Source organism: Hylobates moloch, unplaced genomic scaffold (assembly GCF_009828535.3).
Source record: "Hylobates moloch isolate HMO894 unplaced genomic scaffold, HMol_V3 SCAFFOLD_14, whole genome shotgun sequence".
In the NCBI taxonomy this organism is placed as follows: domain Eukaryota; kingdom Metazoa; phylum Chordata; class Mammalia; order Primates; family Hylobatidae; genus Hylobates; species Hylobates moloch.
Genome location: NW_026652289.1, coordinates 22,371,714 through 22,395,754, shown reverse-complemented (window position 1 = coordinate 22,395,754; position 24,041 = coordinate 22,371,714). Strand labels below are relative to the sequence as shown.

The window sequence follows — 24,041 nt, the reverse complement described above, 5'->3', positions numbered from 1 at the left end:
AGGTTTACAATTATATTTTTTATTGTTTGGTCCATAATAATATTCATATTTACACCAAGTTTTGAGTATTGTCTAGCAGGACTTATCAATGTTAATAATTCAATGAGTATTTAGTTAACTGAAAGTGAATATAAACCCCATAGTGTTATTTTTTACTAGTGTTTACAGAAATAACAAAATTTGAAAATATATAAAATGTGAAAGTTTTCTATATGAAATATATTTTATCATAAAATTACCAAACAAATACTAATATGACACTTAAGTTGAATTATTACTGGGCTAGCCCAATATATAGCTTAGCTGTACTGACAATATGCAGCTCATGACGGGCAGTTCCAGCTTTGCGGTCACTTGTATCCCATTTTCAGATATTTCCCCTCTTCCAGTACACTGTAGCACTATTGACACCATTTAACCAATATGTATAATTATCTGCTGCAGGTGACATGGCCTTGCTTCAGAACTAGGGTATTATATTATAGAATGGCTAAGTTTGCCATAAACCTCATGCAACGTCTTTTCCTACGACAGATAACTCTAATTATGGGATTTGCTGGGTCACATGGCCCAAGAGCCAAGCCATGTGCACCACACTGTTGACCTTCTGCTGAACCCTTTCTTGATCTGGGCATCAATGAAACTAACAGCCTGGCACCTGAGCAGTAGGTTGAGATGTGGAATATGCTATCTCCAGAACCTGAAAATTCCTATGAGGTGTTATGCTTTCTTAGTAAGAGGAGGTACACAGTGCAAGTATTTTTTCTTTATTCTGCAATAAATAAACCAGCACGCTCTGGACAACTAGATTCTTGAAACTATTGAAGTGCTAGGCAAGTGAATACTTATAAAAGTTTATCTCCAGATTCGGGAGGAACTTCCATCCTGTCATGTGTTTGCCAGATCTTCCTTTTATGAACCAAGTATAATAATGTCAAAAATACAAGGGACAAATATCATGTTCCATAGAATGTCCAGATGGTTTCAGATCCCTTTGGTCTATATTAAGACAGAGGGCAAAGAAATTATCATAGCCTTTCGGCTAAACTGTTGCCATTTTTGTTACCTTTTTGTTACATACCACATACACACCACAGTGTTTTGAGGCTATTAATCTGGACTAGAAGATGACACATTAGAACCTACAGCTGCAACATAGCCTTGCAAGCTTAATTAATTGAAAATCTGATGGAAACAAGCAATGTTGCATGTTTAAGTCAGTTGCACATTCCCCTGGGATGTGATATTGCCTTCAGTTTACTCTCCTGGACAGGATAGGAAAAAGGCAATTCCATAGTCTTATGCTTGGCCACGTCTACTCCACAGATCTCAAAATTATATGGCCTAATTATCAAGCTTGTCCATTGCAACTATGCATTATATATATATCTATGCTATACTAGATTATATTATAAAGTATATCTATTATATATATGCTATATTATGTAGTATATAGTATATTACACACACATATATGTATCTATACACACACACACACAGAGCCCACATTGTATATATATTGAGTATCACATATCAAAAATGCTTGGGGCCAGAAGTGTTTGTTATTTTTTGGACTTTTTCGATTTTTGAATATTTGCATATACATAATAAGATGTCTTGGGAATGGGATTCAAGTCTAAACACAAAATCCAGTTATGTTTTACATACACATTATACACAAAGCCTAAGTGTAATTTTACATAATAGTTTAAATATTTTGTGTATAAAACAAAGTTTTGACTGCAATGTGTCATATGAACTCAGGTGTGGAATTTTCCATTTGTGGCACATCATATTGGTGCTCAAAAAGTTTTGTATTTTGGAGCATTTTGGATTTCAGAGCATTTTGAATTTCAGATTTCCACTAGAGGTGTGTGTATGTATACATGAACATATACATGTGTGCGTGTGTGCATACATACACAAGTACGTATATAAATGTATAATTGCAATGGACAAGCTTGATAATATCCACATATCTGTATCCTATCTATAATATGTATGTGTGCCTGCACATTTGAAGTGGAAAATGTTCCCTTGTCCCCCTTGTAGGGCTTGCGATAGGGGTGTGGCTCGCTTCTTTAGTGCCCCGCTGCTGAGACCTCCAGGGTAGCACACAGATGGGCAGGCTGTGGGGCTCCGACCGCACGGCATTGTCTAGGGGTGAATGTTTGCAGCTCCTGAACCCCCAGTGGGCGTGTGTTACTGTGTGCTCTTTTAGTTTTGCTGTCTGTAGGTGGCTTGTGTTAACCAGCTCAATTAGACCCTCTACCTTGTCACAAGGACAGAGGGCTTTCTGTATCCTGAGTTTTCGCCCTGTTGTACGGGAAGAATCAGATCATTCGTGGGCTTGGAGAATGAGTGCAAGGTTTTATTGAGTGGAGGTAGCTCTCAGCAGATGAGGGAGCCAGAAGGGCGATGGTTTTCTCCGGGAGTCGCGCAGCTTGGCGGTCTGGGCTGTCCCCTGGCTGCCCCAGTTGTTCTGCCCTCGGTGGCCTGCCGGTGTGCTGGTGCCTGTTGGTACGTGCCTCTCCAAGTCCAGCTCCCCATGTGTTCCTCCGCCGATGTGTTCCTCTTGACGTCCAGCTGCCTGTGTGTCTGCCTGCTGGAGCCTCAGGGTTTTTATAGGCACAGGATGGGGGTGTGGCAGGCCAGGGTGGTCTTTGGAAATGCAACATTTGGCCAGGAAAACAAAAAATGCCTGTCCTCACCTAGGTCCGTGGGAGTGGAGCCCTAGCCAGGGATCATGCCCTCCTCTACCCAGCACTTCCCTGCCCCATTCCATGTCATTTAAAGGAACCATGCCCTTCCTGGCACTTCCCTTCCACATCACAATTAGAGTTGGATTCATTTGTAACCTGGCACCCATATGCCCCAACTCTAAAAGATGCTGTGATAACACTCAGGTTCCTCAGTATCAGTGACTATTTATACTCTACGTCTAACAGTCACTGAAAGGTTTGTGTTCTTAAATGGATTAAATGGCTTAGGATCTTTGGAGAAAAAGGGACAGACTCATTACCAAATAGATTTGACATTCTGCTGCAGGTTCCTTTCTTAGGAAGACTTGGCCTTCATCCAGTCATGTGGTTCTGAATCTTAACAATGCGTAAACCTCAGCACCTGGACAAGGGGCTGTGACATTTTGTTAGAATGACTTCCCCAGGCTCGTGATCATTCATTCTAGATTTCTTTTGTTTACAACAATTGAGCAATACCCTCTTTGGTTGCCCATTGATATTGCCCCTCAGAATAATGTTGTAATAACCATTCCCATTGTTCTTGCTGATTGTATACATACCCTCCTGTTTGCAATATTTTGTAACCTCCCATTGCATTAATGTGTCTGCCTTTTTCTTCATGGTTAAGTATTCACATGTGGCCTCTATTACTGCAGAATTTTATCATTACTTTTCTCTTAGGAATTCCAGTTCTATAACAGTATCTCTAATGGGCAGTCAAGTCCTACAGAGGACAGTCAATGCTGAACTTTTAAATGAGTTATTTTAATTGAGTAATAAAAAATCAGACAAAACTACACTTTATGTTTGGAAAATCACTGAGTGGGGATATAAAGAGAAAATTGAAGAAAAATATTCTTTGTGGAGAAAAATTGGGAAGTGTGCCTGATGTATTTAAGAAATAGCAAAAAGGACAATGTAGCTAGCATGAACAATCAAGAGTAGTAGGCATTGATGCTATACGCATATATATATGTATGTATGTACACAAATACATATATTTATGTACGTATGTTTCTGTGCATATATAAAGATATCTTTCTGAATCCAGATGCAATGTAAAATTAAAGCTCTTACAATTGCTTTCAAAGTTCAACAAGGTCTATACAGAGATAAATATATATATAAAAAATATATATACACACATTTCTCATACAATAAATTTGTATTTTGTATATAATATTGTATATTATAATAAATTAAAATATTATTTCATGTTATGTATTTATTATATACTATTATAAGTGTATATGTTCCTGATAGTATACATATTATGTAAAAATGTATATACTATGAGAAAAAATATATATGTAGACCTTGTGAGAGCTTGAGAACCATTGTAGGAACTTCGATTTTATGTTATATGAAGTGTAGAATAGTTCTAGAATGTTGATAACGTAACTAACATCACTCTTCTTAAAATACTCTGTCTCTTATTTAGAGATTATACTGTAGGAAGTGATGTGTGGACATATTAACTTTAATTAAGAACCCAATACAGAAATAAATGAGAAATAACAGAATGTAACTTGGATGATAACGTTGGAGTGGATGATTAACGGTCAATAGTTGATTTGATGTCAATAAAAATAAGAGAAATAATAGCTCTATCCCCAAGATATAAAGTCTGAGAAAAGATTGGATGAGACACAACAATTGAATGTAATGTATGATTTTTTTTTCCTTTTTTTATGGATCCTGAATTTTAAAAACAAAACAAAACAAAAAGCAACAAAGAATATTATTGGAACAATTAGGAAAATTGAAATATGCACTGTATATTACATAACACCATTGAATTAAGATTCAATTTCCTGAATCAGATCTTCATTTCATGGTTACATATGATGAATACCCTTGTTCTTAGGAGATGTTTGATGAAGCATTCACAATGAAGTGCCACAGTATCTTAGGAGATGTTTGATGAAGCATTCACAGTGAAGTGCCACAGTATCTTTAATGAATTCTTTTTTTTTTTTTTTTTTTGAGACGGAGTCTCGCTCTGTCACCCAGGCTGGAGTGCAGTGGCGCAATCTCGGCTCACTGCAAGCTCCGCCTCCCGGGTTCACGCCATTCTCCTGCCTCAGCCTCTCCGAGTAGCTGGGACTACAGGCGCCCGCCACCACGCCCGGCTAACTTTTTGTATTTTTAGTAGAGACGGGGTTTCACCGTGGTCTCGATCTCCCGACCTCGTGATACGCCGATATTTTAGTTTGAAAGATGTCCAAGACGTATTTTCTACGTTTGGAAATCTTACAATCTAGGACGGGAAGCACATACCTCACTAACAATATCCATATACTAAATACAGTAATAAGAATATTCAAAGTCCTACATAAGTGCAAGAAGAACATTTTATTCGTTAGAATCATACATTGCATTCAATTGTGATGTCTCATCCATTATGTAAATGAATAAGAAGGGTAAAATCCTGCCCCTGTCATAGACCTTGTGAATATAAATTTGTGAATACTAACTTCATTTCTATTACCCTTATGTTTTAAATTGGAGCGTTATTTCAAGAGGAATGAATATAAGCATTGAGCAATCAGCTGAATACATGGGTAATGCTTTAAGTTCTGAGATCAAGACTCAGGGGCGAGGGCACTGCTGGAGTTCTATAGAACAGCAACGTGTGTACATACTACCAGTGGCTGAATGACCTAGAGGGGTTCATGTACAGTTTTCTTTGCAGGAGAATTCTCAGAGGGTTTTCAGCAAAGTTGTAACAACTTTGTAACCCAGACCTACATCTCCCCCTTTCTAGTAGATTCAAAGAAATCTCTATAATCAGTTCCTTGAAATTGGAAGTGAGCCCACTGTGAGAAAATTGATGAATGTTTGTTTACCTGCTGGGTGTAAAAATTGAAAAATAGCAACCTAAGGAAGTATTTGTTTTGATCTTGTATTGTGCTTGATGATTATGCAGCAACTGGGAACGAGCTATAGAGCAAGAAATCAGGAGGCGGCCGCACACTCAGAAGTTCAGTGCTGGCCAACAGATATTTATTTGCTGTCAAAAGATTTCTGCTCACCAAAAAGCTGGGTGGTTCCAGGATATTTATATATCCTACAGCTGCAGCATGGTTTATAACTCAAATACTAGAGAATCTCCACGTCTCTGTATCTCAGGGATACAAATAGAAACATGTTAAAGGAGGATACTTTTGGATTTTATCCTTTTTAAATTATAGTTTAAGCACAAAAAATGTTACAAAAATATGTTTGGGGATGTGACAAGGAGATTGGGGGCTACTGCACACTTATTAAGTCAGGAGACTTCAAGTATTCCAGAAAGCTTCATGTTTATTATGAGCCTATTGGCGTATGTTATGAAAAAGTTACATACTCTGTTTAAATATTGTATAACTCAGTTCTATCTTATTGTTACATATTCAAACATAGAAAAGAAAGTGTCTTTCAAGAGGTCAAAGAAAACAAAAACTTCAAGAGGTCAAAAAAAAAACAAAAATGTTAACTTAGAAAAGTAGACTATGAATTCCAGGGCAAGAAAAGTTACAAGCTTGAGTATGCTACAGGTGGGTTTTCAATGTATATGGAAGTAGTTTGCATGTCTCAAGCAATGAAAATAAATATAATTTAAAATAGACAGCCGGGCGCGGTGGCTCATGCTTGTAATCCCAGCACTTTGGGAGGCCGAGGCGGGCGGATCATGAGGTCAGGAGATCGAGACCACGGTGAAACCCCGTCTCTACTAAAAATACAAAAAAATTTAGCCGGGCGTGGTGGCGGGCGCCTGTAGTCCCAGCTACTCGGAGAGGCTGAGGCAGGAGAATGGCGTGAACCCGGGAGGCGGAGCTTGCAGTGAGCCGAGATTGCGCCACTGCACTCCAGCTGGGCGACCGAGCGAGACTCCGTCTCAAAAAAAAAAAAAAAAAAAATAGACAGAGGTTTCATATGGCAGGGAGAAACTGAGTCCATCAAAACCGTAAAAAGTGCAAACAGAAGATAAAAGGAATGTACATGTGACTAAGAGAACTGTGCCATTCAGCAGCCAGTAAAACACTACCACTTAGGAACATGGCAGAATGTAAATTCCACATGGGCGTAGAGATTTGTTCATTGCTATGTCAATATCACTTAAAATAGTATGTGGCTTACATGTTGCTAAGTACATATTTGTGGAATATTTGAATTAATGAAGAAAGATGGGATGAGTGTTTACAGAGGAACACAAAAAAGAAACATTTTTAATAATATAAAAAAGCTTTGTCTATTTGAAAGTAAATTAACATAAATACCAAGCTGAGTCTAGGCACATGTTAGATAAGGTACTTAAAGTTTGTTTGAGGTGCTGCTGAAACCCCCATCACCATCTATCTGGGCAGAGACATAGAATTCACAATTACTCTGGACCTATGTTTCCTTACCTTAGTGGAAACCATTCTATCGACCTGCTATTTTTATAACAATATCTTCTGTTTCTCTTAAAACTTACTGTGTATTTCGTTCACTTAGAGTTTGGTTAACTAACTAATTAGATATAAACCATTATCACTATGTTGATATGACTGACATTAAAAAATACAATTAGCTCTCCCTGGCTTATATGTCCACAGATGATTTGATATAAAGATGGATAGATGGATGATTAATGATAGATAGAAAGATAAATTGATGTAGATAGAAAATTGATAGATATAAACATATAAGTAGATTCAAATATTTAGGGGTCTTCAAACTTGCAAAACTGAAATGAAGAATAAAGCCATCTCCAGCCCTCTAGGAGGCTGTTTAGGAATAGCTTTATTAAATGTTTTTATTAAAATTTAGTTATTTTCAGATCTTTTTTTACTGAATTTATATCCATAGACACATAAAAAGTGATGCTACACTAATATTGATAGTGATGTAAAGTTCAGGTTCTTTTCAGATCATTTTTACTCTGCATAATGAGCCTAGAATAAAAGAGAAACCCCAGAGCTTAAAATGGATGTAACGTTCTAGATCACAGTATGATTAACATGCTTTTCCTATAATAGGCCATTATGAATACACACTGGAAATTTTGGCAGGAAATAATTCAATTATTATGTATTATAGCCATTGGCCATTCATCGTATTCACTCCAATCATTCATTTTTATGATTACAGAGTGTCATCAGGTTCTATCTGCAGTTTTAAATTGTTCTGCAATGCCAAGGGAATGGTCTTACTTATTGTTGCAAAAATGTCTTGAAAAGGACTTATGGCTATATTTCCTCTAGGGACTTCGTCATTTCAGATTACAAAAATTCATTAATCTCCAAAGTCCTAAATATTGTCATTTTTGTAAATAATTACTCACAGAGCATCCCTGATACAGTGTCATAGCTTGACCAGAAATTAGAAGTCTTTTATATCTTTTTATTCTTGCCCATTTAGTGGACCAATGAGAAAGTTCACTGCCAAGAGATCAGCCATGTCAACAATGGCCCTAGAGTTGAGGGGGTTTCTCTCAGAATTATAACACTTACTTTCTAAATTTGGACCAGTATCTTATCCATTCTATTAGTGGTTTTCAAACTTCTCTAAGACCACCAGAAAAAGAAATTAGTGGGATCAGGATTCTGGAGCTTCTGAGCCCTCTGGCCCTGGTTCCGCTGACATGTTTTATTCTATCCCATATCTTGCTTTTATGATAAATTTTGCTAAGAAAAGATTTATCTTGCTAAAATCTCCAAAATCTTATATACTAGTGATATGGTTTGGCTGTGTCCCCACCCACATCTCATCTTGAATTGTAATTCCCATAATCCCCATGCGTTGTAGGAAGGACCCAGTAGGAGGTAATGGAATCATGGGGGTGAGTTTTTCCTGTGCTGTTCTTGTGATAGTGAATAAGTCTCATGAAATTAGATGGCTTTATAAAGGGCATTTCCCCTGCACACACCGTCTTGCCTGCCACCATGTAAGATGTGCCTTTGCTCCTCCTTCACCTTCCACCATGATATTGAGGCCCCCTCAGCCATGTGAAATGGTGAGTCGGTTGAACCTTTCTCTTTATGAATTACCCAGTCTCCGGCATTTCTTCACAGCAGTATGAAAATGCACTAATACAACTAGAAAACAAATATTAAGTAAAATGAATAGTACTTAATATAATTCCTCCTTTTAAGACAGAAAACACCCCCTCAAGATGGATGCATAGATAAAACTAAATAATATCCCTAAAAATGGTGGCAAAAATATCTCCTGTGAGCTGTTGGAGTGACTCCTGAATATTTGACTCTAAGAGCATGTTTTTCATCAGTAGAAGAGATCAGTAGATTATATCACTTGGAAAAGATTTCACGAGAAAGCACAGTGGGAAGGAGTCTCAGGTGGTAGTGGCAGCCCAGAGGAATATAAACCAAAAATATTGTAGTTGAGCCTCCAAAGCAAAGAAGAAGAGTAGCTGGTAAGCAGACTCCAAGCACTGTTTAAAGACTAAGCAAGAAAGAAGGTGTGAAACAAATGAGATCGAGAGTCTGTGAATATAAATACTATAAGTGTCATGAGAAGAAACATGTTTTGTGTGATCTAGTGTTTCACTAGGGTTATGGATAACATAGGAAATGCATCACAAATCATACTTTTTCTTTCCAGATGGTTTGGCTTCTGAGTCCTTGTGTAAATCATTTCCAAAATCTCTAGACCAGATTCCTACACCAAACACAAGCCTACCAGTTGTTCATTTAGTCCCTCATCCTTATTTAGTGGCTAGTGCAGAACTACGAAATCTATGGAAAGCATAATTTACTCTTTATGACTCGATACTCACCCAAATTGTACCCGCTTGTTATTTTCACACCAGATGAAGCACAAGGTTCTATCTCCCTTTAGAAATGGCTGTTCTAATTCACGTCCACTTGCTTATGGGATTCTATAATATCATTCATTAGCCCAGTCTCTGGAAAAGGATTCAGGAATCCTTAGGGCCATCGAATATTTTAATTGTGATGACTCAACTATCCTGGTATCCTCATATTCTTACATTGGAGCAGATCTGCACCAAGGAGAATCAAGGCACAATCTAATAACCATTCAAGCAAAGTTTCTATGAGAAAACAGGAAACATGCCAGAAGCTACACTGACAGAATATTTCCCAGTTTAACATTTTAAATATGTCCTCCACAGAATGTATTACTGGAGCTTTTTAAAATATCCAAAAGAATTACATTACAAAGTTCAATTTTGCTAATATTCAAATCTAGTCCTTTGTAGAAAGACATTCAAAAACTCAAGTTACACTTAAAAAAAAATGCATCACAGCAGAAAAACAATTTATACCTAGATGTGAAAAAATTGTAACAAAGAATTTATAAGAAAGACAGTATTTTGGAAAATTGAAACATCGTAGAGTCAAATAAAAATTATAAAAAAAGCAAAGTAAACAAACCTGAGATGCCATTTCCAATGATCAGAATAGAAAAAATGACTACAACCCGAAACTCTATACTTTCACACATATACAATATAAGTATGTCAATCACAGCTGTTTCAAATACTGAAAAGTCAGGACAATTACCTAATACAGGTGATTACTATAGGAGAATCATTAAAAATTGGAATTAATACATTCATGGAAAGACATGCAAGTATGTGTAAACAAACTAATAGAAAAAAAATTCCCTAAACATTGTTAATTGACAAAAACAAGTCACTACAAAGTAAGTTAAATGTAATTCAAAATAAAACAAAAACCAAGTCTACTATGAGTATAAATATTTCAGAAGTATATAAAAAAATGAAACAGCAAATTATTCATAGTTGTTAACTCTGAAAGACATGGATTTTTTTTGTTTTTGTTTTTGTTGCTGTTGTTGTTTTTGAGATGGAGTCTCTCTCTGTCACCAGGCTGGAGTGCAGCTGCATGATCTCAGCTCACTGCAGCCTCTGCCTCCAGGGTTCAAGCGATTTCTCTGCATCAGCCTCCCAAGTAACTGGGACTACAGGCGCCCACCACCATGCCCGGCTAATTTCTTGTATTTTAGTAGAGACGGGGTTTCACCATGTTGGCCAGGATGGTCTCAATCTCCTGACCTCGTGATCTGCCTGCCTCGGCCTCTCAAAGTGCTGGGATTACAGGCCTGAGCCACTGCGCCTGGCCAAAAATGTGTGTTTTAATTCAGAATACTTCTTGATATACGCCTGGATCTTTTTCAACAAAATGCATTCTTATGTTACTTGAGTAAATTACAAAATTAAAATAATCTGGACTAATTTACATTTGAAAATGTGCTTTTCCGATATTTTGGAGATCAAATACTGTCAAGCTGATGTTTCTTTGCAAAAGATAAACAACAGTAAACTCAAATGATGTCATATTGGGTGAAATAAAGCAATGTGGCCTGACAGTTGCCATCGTTAACATTTATAGTTTCTTGTAAGAGTTGTGCTTATTCACTAAACAAGACATATTTAAATAAATATGAAATGAATTATGCATATTGTTGAACTGATTTGGAGTTTTATGCCAATATTATCTATGTGTTTATCTTACTGTATTATGAATCCTCATATTGATTACAACTACTTGCAGGCCAGCTTCTTTATATTGGAGGTCTGTTAGTACAGGATTCGACGGGAAAATTATTATTATTAATTAACATACAAATAAAATATCAGAGGATGAAGTATCAAGTCAGAAGACACAGTACTCAGATGTCAGTTGTCAAACAAACCTGGGAGGCTGATAATCACAGTTGAATATAAACAAGGAAGAAAAGGTGAAGTAAATGTTGTTAACCACAAATCAAAAGAATGCAGTGTAGAAATCCTGCTACCAAGAGCCTGGGGATATCGGAAGAGAAACCAAGGCATAGGAAAACTGGGCAATACGACAAAATACAATCCCAAAATCTTAAAGAGCGAGGCATAAACAGAGTCCTAGTAATCCATACCAAGAGAGACAAGAAGTCCTGGCCGGGCGCAGTGGCTCATGCCTGTAATCCCAGCACTTTGGGAGGCAGAGGCGGGAGGATCATGAGGTCAGGAGATAGAGACCATCCTGGCTAACGCGGTGAAACCCCGTCTCTACTAAAAATACAAAAAAATTAGCTGGGCGTGGTGGCGGCACCTGTAGTCCCAGCTACTCTGGAGGCTGAGGCAGGAGAATGGTGTGAACCCGGGAGGCAGAGCTTGCAGTGAGCCAAGATGGCGCCACTGCACTCCAGCCTGGGTGACAGAGCAAGACTCCATCTCAAAAAAAAAAAAAAAAAAAAAAAAAAAGGAAGTCCTATGTTGTCCATGTGGCCATTAACAGCAACAGAAGGCAGTGTGTTGGTATTCATTCCAGAGTAGATGTTATTTGTTCCGGCCTGAAATTGTGTTCGCTTCTTGTGAGGACTCTCATAGATTGATGGTTGTTTGGTGGAAGGTGGCTTGCAATAGATTTCTGTGATTTCTGGCCTTTTAATTTTTTAAACTTTTATTTTAGATTTGGGGGTACATGTGAAGGTTTGTTACATAGGTAAACACATGTCACGGGGTTTTTCTGCTGTTATGCACTGGGCTTAATACCTGGCTGATGGGATTCCTGGCCTTTTAAAGTAGGAGCAGAAGCAGCTGATGATATTTCCTGAGTTTTGATCCTTGATCACTTGTGTCTTTTCTACAACATTGCCTACCAAAGCTTGGACCTGTAGGCCAGGTTCTAAATATGCTTTAAAAAAAGGGTAAAAAAAAAATACCCATTTCTGTTTTTTCACAAACATATACGTACGCACATGTGCATGCACACACACACACACAAAGTGGAGAGAGCAAAAGAGAGAGAAAAAAATCATTAATAAATTACATTAGTTTGTAATTTTATTACATTAGTTTGTAACTTTACGATAAAGGAATAGAATATAGAGTAAATTAGACATTAGTTTGTAATAAAAAAAATTAGAATGTTTTTTATTCTTTCTATATTCCCACAGTACAAATCATTAAATGGGTACTGGGAGTGCCTTCTCACTTGCTAACATTAAAATTATGAAGGTGTTTTACAACTTTAACTGCAAGGCATTTTAGAAAATAATTTTCAGAATTCTCCAGTATTCTTCATACATAGTAAACTCGTTAAATATATTGAGTAAATAATTGTTTCAAGATATAAATACTTATGTTATTTTGTTGTTGTAGTTTTCTCTTTTGTAAACTTATTAGTTAGAATAAAATCACCCTATATCCAGTTCTTCAAATTTTAGGAGTGAGAATATTTAGTGGCATTCCAGTGCAGCATTGAAATGTGCGTTGAAATTTAAGCTTTCTCAAAAAGAAGGAAATAACTATTTTCTCATCTACATGTATCCCTTAAGTAGGACTTACGTCATTTGAGTAGCAGATTCTGAAGACATACTGAATGTACAATGCTATTTGTTAAATATGGAGAAACTGGATCCTGATAGGGAATGTCTTATCTAAAAACTTCAAAAATTTCAGCAATATTGACAATGAAAGATATGAGCTAGACAGAATGTAAAATGGTTGTCAACCAAAACACTTCAGGCTGCAAGTTGTGGCTTCAGAACAAGTTCAAATTGCTTTTCAAACTCTCCATTGGCTTTTACTCTATGTGCCCTCAGCACCTCAAACTATCTGAACATCTGATAAGAAACAGAAGCACTAAGCTGGGCTGTCCTGATTTTTGTGTACAATTTTTCGTCAGAGAAAATAGCAACCAATCTTGTACACCCAGATTTGTTTTCCTTCTTCTGTGTAATCAAAATCAGAAAGTCAACTAAATAAACAAATGCCTTATTTTCTTTACATGTTATTTACTTCTACATTAAAATAATACTTCTTCATTTAAAAATGTTTCCCTGATTTTTGTAAAAGATTAAAATTTTAACTAAACTATAGATGAATTGAAGCCCAAAATACAAGTAAGTAAGGATTACAGCCACCTACATTGAGGAGAAAAAGAAAACGGGTGATGCTGAATATTGCAAAGTGCAAATTGGCAGTGTACTCTCCATTATTTTTGTTAATGGGGCAATGCGGTGGCCCAGTCATCTGGGCCGTCAATAGTAAGTCCTCTAATGGTTTATTTCCTTTAGCCTGTGATATATTATTTTATTTTGTTCCTGTATATGTATTGCTTTAATTATATTTTAACACTACATTATGAAAATAAATGTGCATTCCTTGAACACACACTGGGCATTGAGGAAGAAAGTCTGCATGTGAAAGGCTGTTCAATAGAAAGTGGAGGATATTCCACCACTAAAATTTTATTATTTTAATCCAGAATACAGATAATCAACTCTTGGATAAATATAAGATAATGACATTACTTAATTGATGCATTTGTATATTGAATGAATTTATATGAACTGAGAAGAGGCATTTTGAATCTTATAAATGCCCTTTATGGTTTTCGATGAAACTATATTAGAATGAAGGCACATCAACTGTAGCAGAATATATTTCACATACGAACACAGAAACACATGGATAAACAAAAATAATGAACAGCTCACAGTAGTAAAAAAAATACTATGCCTTCAAAACACTTAAGGGTATACACATAGGCAGAGAAATGGAAACAGAATCAGTAGTAGAAGTAAAGAAGAGCTAAATCACTCAGTCTTGTATGCCATTTAAGATGTGTGAACTTTACAATAAAGGAATAGAATATAGAGTAAATTATAGTTCAGTTAAGAATCATCAATGAATTTTCATTCCAAATAGTCAAAGTATGGTGAGTAACCCAATATTAATATTGTCTCAAATATCTCCTCTAAACTTATTTAGTAACTGCAAATGAACTTAAAAACGTATTAACTAGGGAGTAGAGTAACTGGACAATTGTTTAAATATATGATCAAAGTTAAAATGACAAGTAAGACAGGGGATCTTGTGCCTCTGGAGGTGTTACACTAAAAGAACAAAGTATCATTTATAAAATATTGTAGCCAAAAATTAATAACAAACATAATCACGAGAAAACATGAGAAAATCCAAAATTAAGAAGAACAGAATTTGTTTATATTTTTCAAAAATGTCACAGGTATGAAAGACAAAGGATAAGAACACTTTTCAGATTAAAAAAACTAAAGTGAATGACAACTAAATGTAGCAAAAGATACTGGACATGAATAGGTGCTGGGAATAAACAATTACTTTAAAGGCCAGTGACATTTAAAATATAACTTTCGATGATTAGATGCTAACATTGAATCAAGTATATATTTACTGACTTTTAAAATCAGACTGTTATAAAAGAAAATGTCTTTATTCTCAGAAAATACACAGCAAAGGCTGAGGGGTAATGATGCATGATGCATGCACTCTGCTCTAAAAGTTTCCATAACAAATAATATGGAGGGGGAAAGAGAAAGAGAATGATAAAGCAAATCAGGCACAGATGTTAAAATCTTGGAGAAGACAGTATATGGAAAATTTTACAATTTCTTTGCAAAATCTCTGTAAATTTAAAATTATTTCACAATAAAATATTTTAAATATTCTGAACAACAAACATAAAAGTTTTATTCAAAGAGTTAAAATGTTATGTTTTTTAAATTTATTATTCATTTATTTTTTGAGAGAGAGTCTCAATCTGTTTCCAGGCTGGAGTGCAGTGGTGCAATCTTGGCTCACTGCAACCTCCACCTTCTGGGTTCAAGTGATTCTTCTGCCTCAGCCTCCCGAGTAGCTGGGATTACAGGTACCTGCCACCATATCCGGTTAATTTTTGTATTTTTAGTAGAGATGGAATTTCACCATGTTGGTCAGGCTGGTCTCAAACTCCTGACCTCAGGTGATCCACCCGCCTTGGCTTCCCAAAGTGCTGAGATTACAGGTGTGAGCCAACACGCCAGGCCAAAATGTGATTATTTAAAAATATTACCCTGGGTGCAGTGAGGAGGACAAATTAGAAGAGTTTTTATCTAATTACAGGTAGACAAGTTGTGAAGCTCTAGTAGTTATACAGGTAAGTGATGACTGTGTCTTTTCATACTTCATTGAGAGCAGTGATGGATAGAGGCAGAAGAAAGAACTTGGTGATATACAAGCAATAGAAAAAGGGGGAGGGACATAAAGAAGGTATTATGTAGATGGTGAAATCAATGCAATAGGGATCCAAGAAGGAATTAGGTTAGCTTGGAATGTGAAATGCCTATATCACTATTACATGATAATATCTAATAGCCATTTATCTACACTGATTTATAACTCAGGGGACAGATAATGGTGGAAATATAGTTTGAGGTTCGTATTTTGTCACCAAGAACATGCTTTATTCTGTGATAAACATTAGAGTTTTAGCATTTGTCCATGGAAAAAGTGGGAAGCAAATGATTGTAGAAGACAAACAAAAGAAGAAGTTCAAGAAGGAAGAAGTATTCAGATTTGTTATAAACACAGCAAACCTCAGGTAAGATCAATGCATTACTTTGCTAGGATTGTTGTAAAGAAGTACGACAAACTGGATTGCTTAAACAATAGAAACTTACCATTTCACAGTTCTGTAGGCTCAATGTCCAAGATCAAGGTATTGTCAAAAGGGTTGGTTCCTTTTAAGGGGGGCAAAAGGAAGCTCAGTGTCAGGTCTGTCTCCTGGGCTTACTGATATCCATCTTCTTCCTTGCCTCTTCACATCCTCCTCTATCTATGGGTGTTTGGGTTCAAATTTTCTCTTTCTATAAGAACACCAGTCATACTGGACTAGGCACCCAAACTACTCTGGTATGACCTCATCTCAAATCATTACATCTGCAGTGAACTTACTCACAAATAAATTCACTCTGCAAAGTACTGGAGATTAGAACATCAACATGTGAATTTGGGGGATACAATCCAACTCATAAAAATCAGAAATAAAATATTTTTTGGGTTGACCAAGGAGGGTGATGTGGTTTGTCTCTGTGTCCCCACACAAATCTCATGTGGAATTGTGATCCTGAGTGTTGGAGGTGAGGCCTGGTGGGAGGTGATTGAATCTTGGGAATAGAGTTCTCATGAAATCTGGTTGTTGAAAAGTGTGTAGGGCTTCCCCTTCAATCTCTTTCTCTCCTGCTCTATCATGTGACGATTGTGCCTGTTTCCCCTTTGCTTTCTGCCATGACTGTAAGTTTCCTGAAGCCTTCCCAACCATGCCTCCAGCCTGTGGAACTGTAAGTAAATTAAACCTTTTTTTCTTTATAAATTACCCAGTCTCAGGTAGTTCTTTATATCAGTGTGAGAATGGACTAGTGCAGAATGTTGGTACCGGGGAAGTGGGCCATTGCTATGAAGATACCTGAAAATGTGGAAGCAACTTTGGAACTGGGTAATGGGCTGAGTTTGGAACAGTTTGGAGAGATCAGAAGAAGATAGGAGATGAGGGAAAGTTTGCAACTTCTAGAGACTTGTTGAATGGCTGTGACCAAATTGCTGAGAGCGATACGAACAGTGAAGTCCAGGCTGAGGTGGTCTCATATGGAAATGAGAAACTTATTGGGAACTGGAGTAAAGGTTACTCTTGCTGTGCTTCAGCAAAGAGACTAGTGGCATTGTGCCCATGCTCTAAAGATCTGTGGAACTTTGAACTAGAGAGAGATAATTTAGGGTATCTGGCAGAAGAAATTTCTAAGCAACAAAGTTTTCAGGATGCTGCCTGGCTGCTTCTAGCAGTGTATACTCATATGCATTTGCAAAGAGAGTTTCTGAAACTGGAAATTATACTTAAAAGGGAAGAAAGCATAAAAGCTTAGAAAATTTGCAGCCTGATCATGTGGTAGAAAAGAAAATCCTATTTTCAGGGGAGCAGTTAAAGCTGGCTGAAGAAATTTGCAAAAGTAAAGAGTTGCTGAATGTTAATAGCAAGACAAGGGGGAAAATGCCTCCAAAGCATTTCAGAGACCTTCCTGGCAGTCCCTCCCATCACAGGCCTAAAGGACTAGGAGAGAAAAATGGTTTTGTGGGGGCAGGCCCAGGACCCTGCTGCTCTGTGCAGCCTCAGGACATGGCACCTTGCATTCCAGCAACTCCATCTCTAGCCATGGCTTAGCTTGAGCCAAGGTACAGCTCAGGCTGTTGCTTCAGGGGTGCATACCCCAAGACTTGGTGGCTTCCATGTGGTATTGGGCCTGCGGGTGCACAGAAGGCAAGAGTTGAGGATTGGGAGCCTCTGCTTGGATTTCAGAGTTTGTATGGAAATACCTGAATGTCAAAGCAGAAGTCTGCTACAGGAGGAAAGCCATCATGAAGAACCTTTACCTGGGCAGTAAAAAGGGGAAATGTGGGACTGTAGCCCCCACACAGAGTCCCCACTAGGGCACTGCCTACTGGAGCTGTGCAAAGAGGGCCACCATATTCTAGACCCCAAAATGGTAGATCCAATGACAGCTTGCACCATGCTCCTGGAAAAAGCACAGACACTCAATGCCAGCCTATGAAATCTGCCATGGTGGCTGTACCCTACAGATCCACTGGGCCAGAGCTGCCCAAGGTCTTGAGAGCCCACCTCTTCCATCCTTCCATCATCGTGGCCTGCATGTGAGACATGGAGTCAAAGGAGGTTATTCTGGAGCTTTAACATTTAATGACTGCCCTGCTGGGTTTCGGACTTGTATGGGGCCTGTAGCCCCTTTGGTTTGGCCAATTTCTCCCTTGTGGAATGGGAGTATTTACCCAATGCCTGTATCTCCAATTTGTCTTGAAAGTAACTAGGCTGTTTTTTATTTTACAGGTTCATAGGTGGAAAGGACTTGATTTGTCTCAGATGAGGCTTCGGACTGTGGACCTTTGAGGTAATGCTGGAATGACTGAAGACTTTGGGGGACGGTTTGGAAAATGTCATTGTGTTTTGAAATGTGAGGTGAACATGAGATTTGGGAGGGGCCAAAGGTGGAATGATATGGTTTGACTCTGTGTCCCCACCCACATCTCATGTTGAATTGTGATTCTGAATGTTGGAATTGGGGCCTGGTGGGAGGCGATTGGATCATGTGTGTGGTTTCTAATGGTTTAGCACCATCCCCCTAGTGCTGTCTTCTGACAGAGTTCTCACAAGATCTGGTTATTAAAAGGATATAGTACTTCACTCTTCTCCCTTTCTCTCTTTCTCTCTCTTCTCTGCCATGCGAAGATTGTGCTTGCTTTTCCTTTGCTTTCTGCCATGATTGTAAGTTTTCTGGAGCCTCCCCAGCCATGCTTTTTATATAGCCTGCAGAACCATGAGCCAATTAAACTTCTTTTCTTTATAAATTACCAAGTCTCGGGTAGTTATTTACAGCAATATGAGAACGGACTAGTACAGAGGGCTTAACTGAAGTTCAAGTAAGAAGTTAACTGCATGTTAAGAGAAGCAATGAGGAAACATCAGCTATTAGGGTTGAGAAGGAAAAGTGAGGTGAGGGAATGAGGGCTACCAGCCATGTGGCGAGTTCCAGAAGTATGGCTGCTGTGGAAAAGACAAAGACCTAGAGAAACTTAATTTTTAAATTATGGAATGTAAAAGTAAAACAGAAGCTTGAATTCTTAAATTTCAGAATTTTCTTAAATTCTGAAAAGAAGCTTAAATTCTGAAAGAAGGCTCAAAGGCCAAATTACAAAAAATGGATAGTGAAGGTATTAAAAGAAAAAGAAATTTATAAGAAAATGGTAATCCACGAGCCCACAGGACTCAGAGAAGTCCAGGACCACCAATCCCATAGTAACAAGGAGATAGGGATAACAAATAATTTATATCTTTACATATCTGTAGGTATTTTAAGTGAAAAAATGGGACATTATTTTGCAAACAATTCACATGTAAATAACATTGCTATGCATGTAAATTATATAGATGTTATTATATTTTTATTATTATGGATCACACTATAACATCTTTTATTATTAGGTACACTTTGTAATTCTTACTGGGAAATTACAAATTTAGAGAATGAATTATTTTTCTGGAGCCTGAATAGTAAAAGAAAATTTGATGCAATGTGTTGGATCACGTCCCAAGCTAGATATCAATAAATTTTATCATAGATTTTGCCCTTGCATTGGATAATTCGGTTTTCTTATTTCTGAAATGCATAAACTAACCCACCTTTATTAGGTGCATATAATCCTATGTAAATCAAACAAGATTAAGAAGACTTGTAATTCTGCATTCAAAAGTTAAAAGTATCTAATCCCAGCACTTTTTGAGGCCGAGGCGGGTGGATCAGGAGGTCAGGAGATCGAGACCATCCTGGCTAAAACAGTGAAACCCTGTCTCTACTTAAAAAAAAAATGCAAAAACAATTAGCCGGGCATGGTGGTGGGCACCTGCAGTCCCAGCTACTCGGGAGGTTGAGGCAGGAGAATGGCGTGAACCCAGGCGGTGGAGATTGCAGTGAGCCAAGATGTCGCCACTGCACTCCAGCCTGGGCGACAGAGCAAGACTCAGTCTCAAAAAACAAAAAAACAAAAACAAACAAACAAAGAAGTTAAAAGTATCTCTAAATGGTACTTTTAAAATCTATTTTTATTGTTCCATAATGAAAATAAAATGAGTTTTCAAAAAATTTGGTCATAAACTTTTCACAATATAATACTAGCTATATTCATTCTGTATTTCCATTACAATATAAAACTTTCTCTGGGATATGGATACCTCACACTTTTTTGTTGAGCATCAACATGAGTTTTTCTAACCACAGATTTCTAGATACATACCTGATACACTGAAGTTCACAAGAAATGGGCAAGCGTTAGTGATCCAGCTAAAGTATGTGATTAAATTCCAATGGGAAAATATAACTTTTTTAAAAATTGAATTTAGTTAGCTGAAAAATATCAAGCACAATTAAAATTGACATTTTGTTTTATTGAGCATCATACATTTTAATGAGCTTGGGTCCTAAAATGGTTTTATCATCTCCTCTAGTTCTTTAATTCTGGCATTCACATTTATCTAGAACACAAATCAACAAGCATGGTCAAAACAAAACAAAACTCTGCACTTGTTTCTCAGATCAGCTAAACAAATATGGCAAAGTAATCGATTTGAGATTTGCAACAGCTATTTAAGTTCTTTGAGGTAGGTAAAATTTTAAATCTATTTACTAAAAGGATCATGTATGGAGAATAATCTATTTTCTTTCTTCTAAACATCATCTATTATTATTACTATTATTATATTTTAGTTTGGCACTCCCTGGCCTCCTTGCTGTCAACCACAGAAACCAAATATTAAACTCAACCTATTACCCTAAATGGACAACCTATTATACCTAAATACAACCTAAATTACCTCTACATGCTTTTGAAGAGTCCATAATGTCACTAGTGGTTATCTTTAATAGTTTACAACAAAATAGTGAAGATAAAAATATCAATGAATGTTCTTCATTTCACCCTCACCTGCTTTCACTGGGACCTGCTTGTCCCCAATTCCTCACTCTCATAATTTTTACAGTTTTGTCAGCTGTTCCTTTATTTTAAACTGTATATTCAGGATTCATCCTTAAGAAAATGTATCATTTCCCAAGCTCACATCTTTGCGTAAAGATACAGATCTACCTCTCATTTTCCCTTTTAGACTTCGCAGGTCTCTACAGTCATGGCTTTAAGGATTACCAATGCCTCCTAATAATCACAACCTATATTCTGAACACTGATATTCCTCTAACGTCCTGTGCCATTAATCACATTATACAGTCCCTTCCATTTTATCCTCAGAACAGGGTTTCAGATAACCTAGATTCTCCTTTCTGACTCCTGTACTATCTAATCATAAGTCTCAGGAAATATCAGTTAGTGATTTTTGTCTTCAATTTTCTCAGTAGTGAATTGAAGGATAGGTTTCATTTCTCATTCCTCTTGGGCAACAAAGTTACATAATGGGAAAATTACTGACACTGGAGCCACTCTGAAGTGGGTACAAATTCTTTCAGACAATTTATTACTATGTGAACATGATGAATTTACAGAATCACTCAGAAGCTGAGATTTCTCACTTATGGTAAAAGAATATCAATTCTTCAGATTTTACAGCATACACTTTCTACTGTTGTGCTATGAGGCAAAAATAAAAGACCAGAATGTTTTATAATCTTAATCTTACTCTCTTAGATGAGCATCATATAACCATAACTGTGCATTAGGCCTTTATTTTCAGCCGAGTGCTTGATCACCCAGGATGTCCAGTGTAGCAGACACACCAGAGTTCACCTATATCCGTTTGTCCTTTTCTCCAGGCTCGAAAAAGTTATACACGTTGCCCTCCTCGTGTAGGAAAGGGTCATGTGGCTAATTGGAACAAGCAATTGTAAATGCAAGCAACATACATTACTCACAGTTTGAAGAACTAAACTGCCAGTATGAGAGTCTCCAGCATTTTGTGTGGGTGTGTGCTGTCCAGAAAAGGCAGCACCAGATGATACATGGTTATGGCATGGTGCAGCCTTTCTAATTTGATTCCTAACTTGTCCTGTCGAACACAATTGCTTGGAGAATGGCTCAACTTTCTGTGAACTTTCTATGAGAAACAGAGAGAGAGAAATACTTGTATTAAGGCAAGATTGAAACTCACACACACAAAAAAATTCTAAGATATTCATTTTATTCAGTCAGTAGGATGCTGCCCCATTATTAGATAGCAGATTTTGGAGAATCTCAGTACCAAACACCTACTGAAATGTAATTTGAAAAATGTCTTAAAACTAGAGAAACAATAATATTTCAAATAAATAAAATGGTTGTATTTCTTGAGAGAATGTTATTGTTTGCCATTATTCTCTCAGGCATCACGTTCAGATAGACACAAAGTTTTCCATTCCTTAGCCGACTTTCTGCTATGATCCCAGGACCTCCTCCCTCCAAGGCATTTGAAAGTGTGCTGCCTTCTTCTCTCTCTCAGGTACAGAATGATATTTTTAAGTAAATAACACTGAGTTTTTAACCACTTAGTTCTTCTTTGAATGTGTACTCAATGAGTCAATAAAAATTGCTTGAATTTGTATTTTAGTGGAAGTGTAAGCAACAAATAGCCAATTTGGATTTTCACAGAGTCAAAACTCTGACTTCTGCTTCTACCTATATTTTGTTATAACAATTTTTGTATTTCACAGACATGTAAATAAAACTGCAAATTTCAATCAGTTTACCTTCCTGAAAATAGTGACTTCTATTTATATGTGCATATATGTATGCATAAGTATATCTAATACATACATTATTAGATATTTTAATATATATTATCTCATTTGATAGCAAATGTATTTTTATGGTGGCAAATGATTCTAAAATGACATTGAATCTGTACACTCAAATATAGCTCTGCCTAATTTTATAATCAAACAGGTATTATAATATAGAAGATGATTTTTTAGAAATCCCTAAAGAAATTGATAGACATTTGTATTCCCTGTTTTCTTTGAAGGAGAGATTTACACAATATTTTTAAAAGCTCCAGTGCTTATAAATATCCCCTGTAAAACAAATTATAGTTTAAATCCATTATTGTTTCTACGTAAAAGGAACTCAATTTGGTTAAAAAACATAAAATTGTCTTCATTTATGTATATTCTGAATTTTATATTTTATTAACATAATTAAGCATTAGGGGGTGACAATATCCTTTAATGAAATTCAGCATATAATATATTGCTCTTTATTTTCAGAAAAGAATAAAGTAGGAAATTATGATGAATACCTGAATTACAGACAACAGTCCAGTTTAAAGTGATTTTACACCTAGAGATCTGAACCATTCTAATTCTCAGGTGGAAGAAAGACCAAACATAAAAGATTTTCACATTCTTTTTAAAAAAGCTCCATTGTAGACCATTATATGTAATGATTCTTCAGCCAAAGGCAATTTTCTTCTCAAGGTATAAAGTCTAATTAGGTATTAAGTCATAACCATGTGCTTTCAGGGTTTATTCTCATAAATTAAGTCTTTTCTAGACTCCAAACTAGGCAGGAGGAAATAAGTTCATGCAGGAAAAAGAAGGAAAGGAGAGAAAAATAAATGTATATGCAGGATGCAATTATTTCTCTTTACAATATGGACATTCGTTACTAACAGAATTAAATTAGTGCACTTGGATATACTGGGGAGACCGATGTGATGGTCATTGCCAACTTCCTCGGGAATTACTAATCAATAGCTTTCAGGTGGTATCCTTCGGAATGTAACAAACTCACCTGATGTTATTACTTTTGTGTAATTTCCCTGCCAATGATATTTCTTTTCTGGAGTGTCTGAAGTAAAAATTCTGTTCAGCTCCTACTTATAGTTTGCTCTGATAATTTTTATACTACATAGACAGGTCAATGGAACTGCAAGTTTAAATCAATTTGTCTCTCTGAAAATAGTGACTTATATTTATATATATATATATATATATATATATATACAT

The 24,041-nt window shown here is 36.7% G+C and overlaps 1 pseudogene; it reads left to right on the top strand.

Annotated features, from left to right (window-relative positions):
* The first annotated feature begins 2,418 nt into the window (after positions 1 to 2,418).
* Positions 2,419 to 24,041, top strand: part of LOC116481534 (elongation factor 1-alpha 1-like) — a 49,057-nt pseudogene continuing 27,434 nt past the window's right edge.